The 9,752-nt window shown below is 36.3% G+C and overlaps 1 pseudogene; it reads left to right on the top strand.

Annotated features, from left to right (window-relative positions):
- The first annotated feature begins 8,578 nt into the window (after window positions 1-8,578).
- Window positions 8,579-9,514, top strand: LOC100010985 (putative high mobility group protein B1-like 1; annotated as a pseudogene).
- The last annotated feature ends 238 nt before the right edge of the window (window positions 9,515-9,752 follow it).

Genomic DNA, 9,752 nt, shown 5'->3' with positions numbered 1-9,752 from the left:
AGGAAAGAATATTGGTTTGGGAATCAAGGACTTGTGTTTAAATCCTGAGTCTGCCTATGTGACAAAGAGAAAGTGAAATTTTTCTCAACCCCAGCTTTCTCAATATGTAAAAAACAATTTGGGAAGGTGGAACTAGTTTTCCTAAAAATCCACAGTCCTGTGATTCTTTGACCCTTGTTGTATAGGGAACTCTGACCCAGGAAACTCCATACATTATAGATAATAATAATAATAGCCATTCAATAATAACAGCAGCTAACAATTATATGGCACTGACTCAGACACTGTGCTAAATGTTTTACAAATATTTTCTCATTTGATCCTTATAGCAACTTGGTCAGGGTGATACTATTATCCTCATTTTACAGATGAGATGCGAGCAGACAGAGATTCAAGTGACTTGTCCAGGGTCACAAAGGCTAGTGAGTATTTGAGATCTTTCTGACTTCAATTCTCTTTTCTACAGTAATTTTGTCCAACCCATATTAATTCTAGTGCCTTCTGTTTTCATTATTTCCTACTTATCCTGTCTCTAACATCTTTGTATGTATTTGTATCCTTGTTATCTCCCCCACTAGACTGTGAGCTCCTTGAGGTGCTGAATCTGAGGAGCTGAATTTTGCTCCTTTTTTGAATCCCTAACACTTGGCACAGGATCTGGAACATAGTGGTTGCTTAAATGTTTATTGACTAACTGGCTAGTTGGCCGGTCTCTTTGGGGGGGGGGGGCTGTAATAATGTTTCCTTTGGAATAAGGGTTGTACTAGACACTTTCCAACTCTCAAATTCTGTGGTTCTATGAAATTAAAGGAATATATCAAACATACTAGAATGACTCTTGCCCTTTCTGTCCTAGCAAAATTAGGAAGGGAAGAGCAATTACTTTATAAATCCTAGTTTTACTCTCCACCCCAAGAAATTATAATGATTGCCTGTGGGCTTTGGTAGAGGTAGAACAGAATGGTTTAAAACAAACAAACAAAAAAAAACATCATATTTTGAGTTAGAAGTCTTCAATTCAAATTCTAGATCTCACACTAGCTTAGTGACCACAGCCAATTCACTTCCTTTTCTTAAATTTTTGTTTCTTCAACTGCTAAATGAGGGTAATAATATACTACCTACTTCAAAAGGTTTTTGGAAAAAAATATGTAGCTACTAAAATGTATAGAAATGGAATCTTTTCTTATAGTAGTAAGTTAATAGGCAAATTTTCAGAATGACTTTCAAGGCTCCCCAAAATATTGATCATACCTTAACTAATCACCTTTATCTTCTTTTATTCCCTAATACAAGTCTTTTCATTTTAGTTAAGTAATCCTTCTTTTCTACCTCCATGTATACCACGCTCCTGATGACTTTGCATTTGATAGCAGTGGTCTTGCTTGGAATGATCTCCATACTCCTTTTCCATTTATCCTTCTAGGGTCCACTCCAGTCCTTCATAAAGACTTCCCTTACTTGCAGTCCCAGATCTCAAACTATACTACAAAGCAGTGGTTATCAAAACAATTTGGTACTGGCTAAGAAACAGAAAGGAGGATCAGTGGAATAGACTTGGGGAAAATGACCTCAGCAAGACAGTCTATGGTAAACCCAAAGATCCCAGCTTTGGGGACAAAAACACACCATCTGATAAAAACTGCTGGGAAAATTGGAAGACAGTATGGGAGAGATTAGGTTTGGATCAACATCTCACACCCTACATCAAGATAAACTCAGAATGGGTGAATGACCTGAATGTAAAGATGGAAACTATAAGCAAATTAGGTGAACACAAAATAGTATACTTGTCAGATCTTTGGGAAAGGAAAGACTTTAAAACCAAGCAAGACATAGAAAAAAATCACAAAATGTAAAATCAATAATTTTGATGACATCAAATTAAAAAGTTTTGTACAAACAAAACTAATGCATCAAAAATTAGAAGAGAAGCAATAAATTGGGAAACAATCTTCATTACAAAAACCTCTGACAAAGGTCTAATTATTCAAATTTATAAAGAGCTAAACCAGTTGTACAAAAAAATCAAGCCATTCACCAATTGATAAATGGGCAAGGGACATGAATAGGCAATTTACTGTTAAAGAAATCAAAACTATTAATAAGCACATGAAAAAGTGTTCTAAATCTCTTATAATCAGAGAAATGCAAATCAAAACAACTCTGAGGTATCACCTCACACCTAGCAGATTAGCTAACATGACAACAAAGGAAAGTAATGAATGTTGGAGGGGATGTGGCAAAGTGGAGACATTAATTCATTGCTGGTGGAGTTGTGAACTGATTCAACCATTCTGGAGGGCAATTTGGAATTATGCCCAAAGGGCGATAAAAGACTGTCTGTCCTTTGATCCAGCCATAGCACTGCTGATCTTGTACCTCAAAGAGATAATAAGGAAAAAAGACATGTACAAAAATATTCATAGCTGTGCTCTTTGTGGTGGCAAAAAATTGGAAAATGAGGGGATGCCTATTGATTGGACTGAACAAATTGTGGTATATGTTGGTGATGGACTACTATTGTGCTAAAAGGAATAATGAACTGGAGGGATTCCATGGGAACTGGAACAACCTCCAGGAAGTGATGCAGAGCGGGAGAAGCAGAACCAGGAAAACATTGTGCACAGAGACTGATACACTGTAGTACAATTGAATGTAATGGACTGCTCCATTAGTGGCAATGCAATGACCCTGAACAACTTGGAGGAACCTATGAGAAAAACCACTATCCACATCCAGAGGAAACATAGTGGGAGTAAAAACACCGAAGAAAAACAACTGCTTGAATACATGGGTCGAGGGGATATTATTGGGGATATAGACTCTAAATGAACATCCTAGTGTAAACAACAACATGGAAATAGGTTTTGATCAAAGACACAAGTAATACCCAATGAAAGTGCGCGTTGGCTGTGGAAGGGGTGGGTGAAGGGGAGGGAGGGAAACAATGTGATTATTGTAACCAAGGAATAATATTCTAAATTGACTAAATAAACTTATTCAAATGGAAAAAAATTAAATCTTCCCTTAGAATTCACAGTCCAGTAGATACACACACACATGCATACACATGTATATACATATATATCCTCATGGTTGAGACTTATGCCTTAGAAAAATCACTTGGACAGCTGAATAGGTAATGAATTGGAGTGGCAAGAAATTTAAGGCAGAGAAATGGAGAGAAGATGGGACATATATGTGTATGTATGTGCATATTTGCATATGTGTGTGTTTATATATGTCTGGGTATGTAGGTACAGAATGGGAATTTTATGGATTCTAAGGGAAGACTTTATGAAGAACTTGTGTAACACACATGCATACATGTGTTCATATGCATTTTGTATTTCCAAATTCCTTCTTGTATCTCCTGCCCACATCTCAATTCTACAGATCTACCTAAATGCTTCTGATTCAACTGAGTTATTTTTTTCAAAGCTTTGAGCTTGGCAGTGACTGTGACAACAGCTCTAGGGTCAACTTCAGTTCTTTCATCCCAAGTGAAAAAGTTTAGAAATCTCTAGTTTTTAATCTTACCACCCACCTTTAATTGCTGTGTAACTTGGACAAGTCAATTAATTTTTCCCAGCCTTAGTTTATTAATGTGTGAAAATGATAATTCTAGCACTCCCCCCCCAAAGATGTTGTATGGCTCATAGAAGATAATCTAAAGCATGAGTTTTTAAACTTTTAAGAGTCATATAAATGATGATGATGATTGTTATTATATAATCAAAATTTCAAAGAACAAAAGTACCTGGTGATTTTCCAGCTCTGGATAATAATGTTGTTGTTTTCTCATTGTTATGTTTTTTAACTCTCTTCTTTCTATTTTGGGGGACCAAAATCTATGTTTTGATGAAATGGATTCATCCCTGTGGCCTGGTCAAAACCCATTATGTCTGGGAGAGTCCATTGTCTAATTCAGAGGGAAAACAAAAGATGTACAAGAAACCAACTGGAAAAGAACTGGGGAAAAGATGGAGAGAAATTATGAAATAAAAACTTCATGGTATGGGAGACCCATTTACATATTTCCTCTAAGAGAAGCAGAAGTTTCCTTGCCTCATGTCAGCAAAGACTTCCTCCTCAGCATGGCTCAGCCCAGAGTCTCTCTGGGGCCCAGTCTGGTGGCAGCTTTCTCAGTCTGCACCACAAACTGGACTGAGAAGAAATGTGCACTTACATTGAGGGTCTCCCTCCACTTTCTTTGCAATCAGTCAGTTTCTGCTCTATGCTTATCAAATGAAAATTTTTTATTAGAGAAAAAAATACAAGAGCATTTTTTCTCTCTATCTTAGGAAGGTATAAATATAATTTTAAGGGAACACTGCTTCTGAGAAGCAAACTCATGTACCATTCCATGTCTACAGTGAATAAAGGTCTTTTGAGTGTTATATAATCCGAAAATAGAGCAGAGAGGACTTCAAAGACAGGTCCCTTTTTCTTTTTTAAGACAAGACACTTGCCCTTTTCAGAACTAGAGACTGTCTTTTGGCAAAGAAAAAGCTGGATATTGGGCAATGTTGTACAGAGCTGTGGAGTTTGTTTTTTTTCTATGAAATCCACTTTTTGTGGGAGAAAAATAATATATTTATACATACACAGACATATACACAAATACACACTACTTTTTCTTAAAGGATAGTAGGTTCAATGAGAAAGGAAGGAAGGAAGGAAAGAAAGAAAGAAAAAGGCAATGGAAAAAGGAAAGAAAGAGGAGGAAGAAGGAGGATGGAAGAAAGAGAAAAGGAGAAGCTAAGGAAGGAGGAAGGCAAAGGAGGAAGAAATAGGAAGGAGGGGAAGGAATAGGACATTTGTCTTTCTAATTTCTAGTTATCTACTGCATGTTTTCTCTAAGAGCCTCTATTTCACAAAATAATATAATCTCAAAATTGGAAGGGATCCCCACTACAAACTGTCTGAAAAATATTCATTCAGTTTATCTTGAAGACATCTAATAAGCAGGAACTCATTGTCTCCTGAGGTGACCCATTCCACTTTGACATAGTTCAAAATGTTAAGAAGTTTTCGAACAAGTTTGAGGCCAAACATGATGCTGGCAACTTTACCTGCTGTTACTCCAAATTCTTCTCTTTGATGTCAAGTAGAGAAATCTAAACCATCACCCTACCAAACAATGTAAGAGAGCTCTTATATCTGCTCACCCCAATCTTCTCCTCTCCAAGAGAAATATCCAGTTGCTCAACTGATTCTGGTTATTTATAATGAATATTGAATTCTATACATTTTTAAAGTCTCAAATGATGTCAATTTACTTTTATTAAATCGGCTTTTCAGGCAATTCATTTCATTTCCCCAAAATCATTCATTCTTTCATTAACTCATCCATTCAATAAATCATCATTAAAACTATATGAAGGGGAAAAAATCTTGTTTTGGGCTTCACAATGCAATAAATTTACATAAGATAAAAAATAGCAAGCAATTAAGGTAACCTCTTTCAAATGTATTCAATGTCAGATATACCACTTGACTCAATTTGATTTCTGCTAGAATTATGCAGAAGTTCTATGATTATAGTCTCAGTCTAAGGTCTAAGAAAGTCTGCATAATAAAATGTTAAGGGCACTCAGTCATCAATTCTCAAGATATCTCAAAGAGGAGAAGACATGAAAAGAAAGGAGGAAATCATGGATGGTATTATTCCAAAATTATATCTGAGAGGAGTGAAAGAAAATGTTGTTCTAAAATAAAAAGTAATATAAAATAATTCAAGAGGAAATTAGGAGCAGCCAAAGGCTTAGTGAATAATAAACCAGGCCTAGAGATGAGAAGTCCTGGGTTCAAATGTGTCCTCTGACACTTCTTAGCATGTGATCCTGGGCAAGTCACTTAACCCCAACTGTCTAGCCCTTACCACACTTCTTTCTGAGAACCAATACTTAGTAGTGATTCTAAGATGGAAGGTAAGTTGTTTTTTTAAGAGAGAAAATTTAAACTAATAATTAAAAGAATAAGAATAGACCTCATCCAAGAGATATCAACAGAACTGAGTCTTAAAAGAGACTAGGAGTTCTGAGAGGTAGAGATGAGAAATGAGAGCATTCCAGCATGAAAACAGTCTGTACAAAGGAGTAGACATCTACATGATTGTATTATCTTACAATACCCAGCCCATGCTAACCATAAAAAAAACACTCAATGAATAATTAATTGTTTATATAATAATATTTAACAAACAACCTATGAGACAGTATGCTAGACATTAGGGGCACATTGAAACTATAGAGCTCAACTCATGAAGGAGCTAACAGTCTACCAAAAGGGCATAAGATAAGGATTCAGATGATTTTATATAGATATAGATATACATGTATATGGATATATGCACAGGAATGAGTACTATACACATATGTACATACATAGAGTAGAACATAAGGTCCTCGAGGGCATCAACTCTTTCATTTTCCTTTCTTCATATCCCCAGTGACTAGCATAGTACTTGGTACATGATAGATAGACACAATAAATATTTGTTGGTTGATTTATTGATGGCACCCTAAGTATCTGGGAGATACCCTAATGGAATGACAAATTTGAGGAAGTTTAGATCATTTTTGGCTAGAAGAATAAAGAAGACTTCATAGATGAGTGAGGACTTGAACAAGCTCCAAGCAAAAGGAAAGATTGTAAAAGGTGGAAGAGAACAGGGAAATATGTATTATGTGATGACATATGTACACCATGTATCATATTACCTGCCTTCTTGGGGAGAGAGGAGAATGAGAGGGAGAGGAAAAAAGAATGTGACTTGGGTGTTTGGTCATAGCTAATATGAGAATTTGTTTCTCTTGGATGATTGTATTTATTATACTTTATTATTTTTCCAAGTCATATGTATTATATTATTGTTGCATTGCATATTATATTATGTTATATATAAAAGTTAAAAATAAATAGTAACACATAAAAAGGAAACAGAGTCCATTAGAGACAATTTCAGGCAAGGGGACTGTATATGCAAAGATATAACATCAGGGAAACAGACCCCTCAGTCTAATTTAGACATACTTGAATTTAAAACCTCAAAAATGTCTCAACCTCAAGGCATCTGAATAATTTTGTCTTGAGAAGTAAACTTTCTGAATCTGAGCATATTATGCCCTTGTTAACCTTCACTGGCTCCATATTGCCTCTAGAATATGATGATGACAATAATGGTGATGATGATGACAATGGCTCTCTATGGTTTGCATTGCATTTTCTGTATGTTAGTTCATTTGATGCTCCATTTGGCAGTCAAAGATCTTTACCATTTTGTCCTTCTTCCCTCTTTAGATTTCATACACTCTACTCTTTCCACAGACTCTATAGTCTGATCAGATTGATGAGGACTGAGGGCAGGGAGAGTAATTAGAGATCTATTAGATTTACCTAGGCCAGAGAGAATGAGAATCTGAGGTAGAGTAATGGTAGCTGAACAGGAAAGGAAGGGACACATATGAGTGGTGCCATGGAAGAAAAATGTATAGAATTTAGTGCCTGAGTAGACATAAGGCATACGATGATGAAAACAAACAGAGCCAATGATTTCAAGCCTGGATAACTGGGGGGAACACTGGAACTGGAGAAGTTAGAGGTAAAGTCAAATTTTGGAAGAAAAGTGATAGCTTCTTTTTGAATCATATTGAATTTGAGAAGATTAGAAGTGCCCAGGTTGAAGCGAAACATGGACATTTGTAATGCAGCACTGGAACCCAAGATAATTCTAATAGATCTCTTAAGTAATCTCCCTGCCCCCAGTCCTCATCAATATGATTAGACTCTAGAGTCAATGGAGAAGACTAGGGTGTATGAAACCTAAAGAACATTTTTGTTTGGTCAGCCCCAGGACTTTGGATGATAATTCCTGTGGTTAGTGCTGAGGCTAGTAAACAAAGGAGAGCCAATGATGTCAGGAAACTTTTAGTGGTCCATGAGATAAAGAGAGAGAGAGAGAGAGAGAGAGAGAGAGAGAGAGAGAGAGAGAGAGAGAGAGACAGAGACAGAGACAGAGACAGAGACAGAGACAGAGAGACAGAGAGACAGAGAGAGAGACAGAGAGAGAGAGAGAGAGAGAGAGAGAGAGACAGAGACAGAGACAGAGAGAGAGACAGAGAGAATAGGCATGGAGGGGGAGGGTGGAATGATGGGAATATATAAAAAGGAAAAAGAGTGATTATAATTCCTGAAAATGTAACCAGCTTGGTCAACTGTAATGCCTTTAGGCAGCTTGTAGTCAGAATAAAAATACAACCCAGCTGAGTCTCCAAGTTATATAAAAAACATCATGACAGTCTCTGGGTTTCTCAGGGAAAACCTTTCCTGGCAGAGAGATTTCTTTTATTATAAACTTGACAAATGTCAACAAATACAAACCATTTCTTATATGAAGAAGAACTCAAAAATAAGATTGTATACAAAACTGTAAATCTCTATTATGTAGAGATTGTTCTTTTAAAATGCTATATTGGGTTCTCACAGCCATTGCAGTACATTGAGCTCAATAGAGACAGTACCAGACAGGCACTGGGCTACTTTGTGCAGTGCTGAGGGAAAATAATCAAAAATGGGCAAAGGTGATCCTAAGAAGCCAAGAGAGAGAAAATGTCTTCATAAGCCTTTATTGTGCAAACCTTCTGGGAGGAACACAAGTAGAAGCACCCAGATGCTTCTGTGAACTCAAAATTTTCAAAAAAAAATGGTCAGAAGGGTGGAAGACAATGTCAGCTATAGAGAAAGGAAAATTTGAGGCCATGTCAAAAGCTAATGAGGTTCATTATGAAAGAGAAATTAAAACCTACATGCCACCTAAAGGAGAAACAAAAAAGAAGTTTAAGAATCCCAATGCACCAAAAAGACCTCCTTTGACATTTTTCTTATTCTGTTCTGAGTATCATCCAAAAATCAAAGGGAAGCATGCTGGTCTTTCTATTGGAGATGTGTCCAAAAAAATGGGAGAAATGTGGAGTAATAGTGTTGCAGATGACAAAACCTAGAAGGCAGCTAAGCTAAAGGAGAGGTATGAAAAGGATAGTGCTGCATACCAGGCTAAAGGAAAACCTGATGTGGGTAAAAAGGAAGGAGCTGTCAAAGCTGAGAAGAGCAAGAAAAAGAAGGAGGAAGAATATGAAGATGAGGAGGAGGATGAAGATGAGGAGGAGAATGATGATGACGATGAATAAGTTGGTTCTAGAGCAGTTTTTTTCTTGTCTATAAAATCATTTAACCACCCATGTACACAACTCACTCCTTTTAAAGGAAAAAAAAATGAAATGTAAGGCTGTGTAAGATTTGTTTTTAAACTGTACAGTGTCTTTTTTTGTATCATTAACACACTACTGAATGTGTCTTTAGATAGCCCTGTCCTTTAGTGGTATTTTCAATAGCCACTAACCTTGCCTGGTACAGTATGGGGGTTGTAAATTGGCATGGAAATTTAAAGCAGGTTCTTGTTAGTGCACAGCACAAATGAGTTATATATGGGGATGTAGTACATTTTCATCTTCAGTTGTTTTTGATGCAGCATATGAAATACTTGTTTTTCTGATAACTGAATACCACTCTGTAATTGCAAAAGAAAAAAAATGTTGCAGCTGTTTTGTTAACATTCTGGATGCTTCTAAGTAATTACAATTAAAAAATAAAAAATAAATAAAAGACTATAACATAGGAATATCAACAATGCCCTGGTCATCTATACCTCATGGGTGTGTCTTTTTTCCATTACACTAAATAACATT

This window comes from Monodelphis domestica, chromosome 7, assembly GCF_027887165.1.
Source record: "Monodelphis domestica isolate mMonDom1 chromosome 7, mMonDom1.pri, whole genome shotgun sequence".
Taxonomy (NCBI): domain Eukaryota; kingdom Metazoa; phylum Chordata; class Mammalia; order Didelphimorphia; family Didelphidae; genus Monodelphis; species Monodelphis domestica.
Note: the sequence above shows the minus strand (reverse complement) of the source record. Positions and strands in the feature narration are given on the sequence as shown.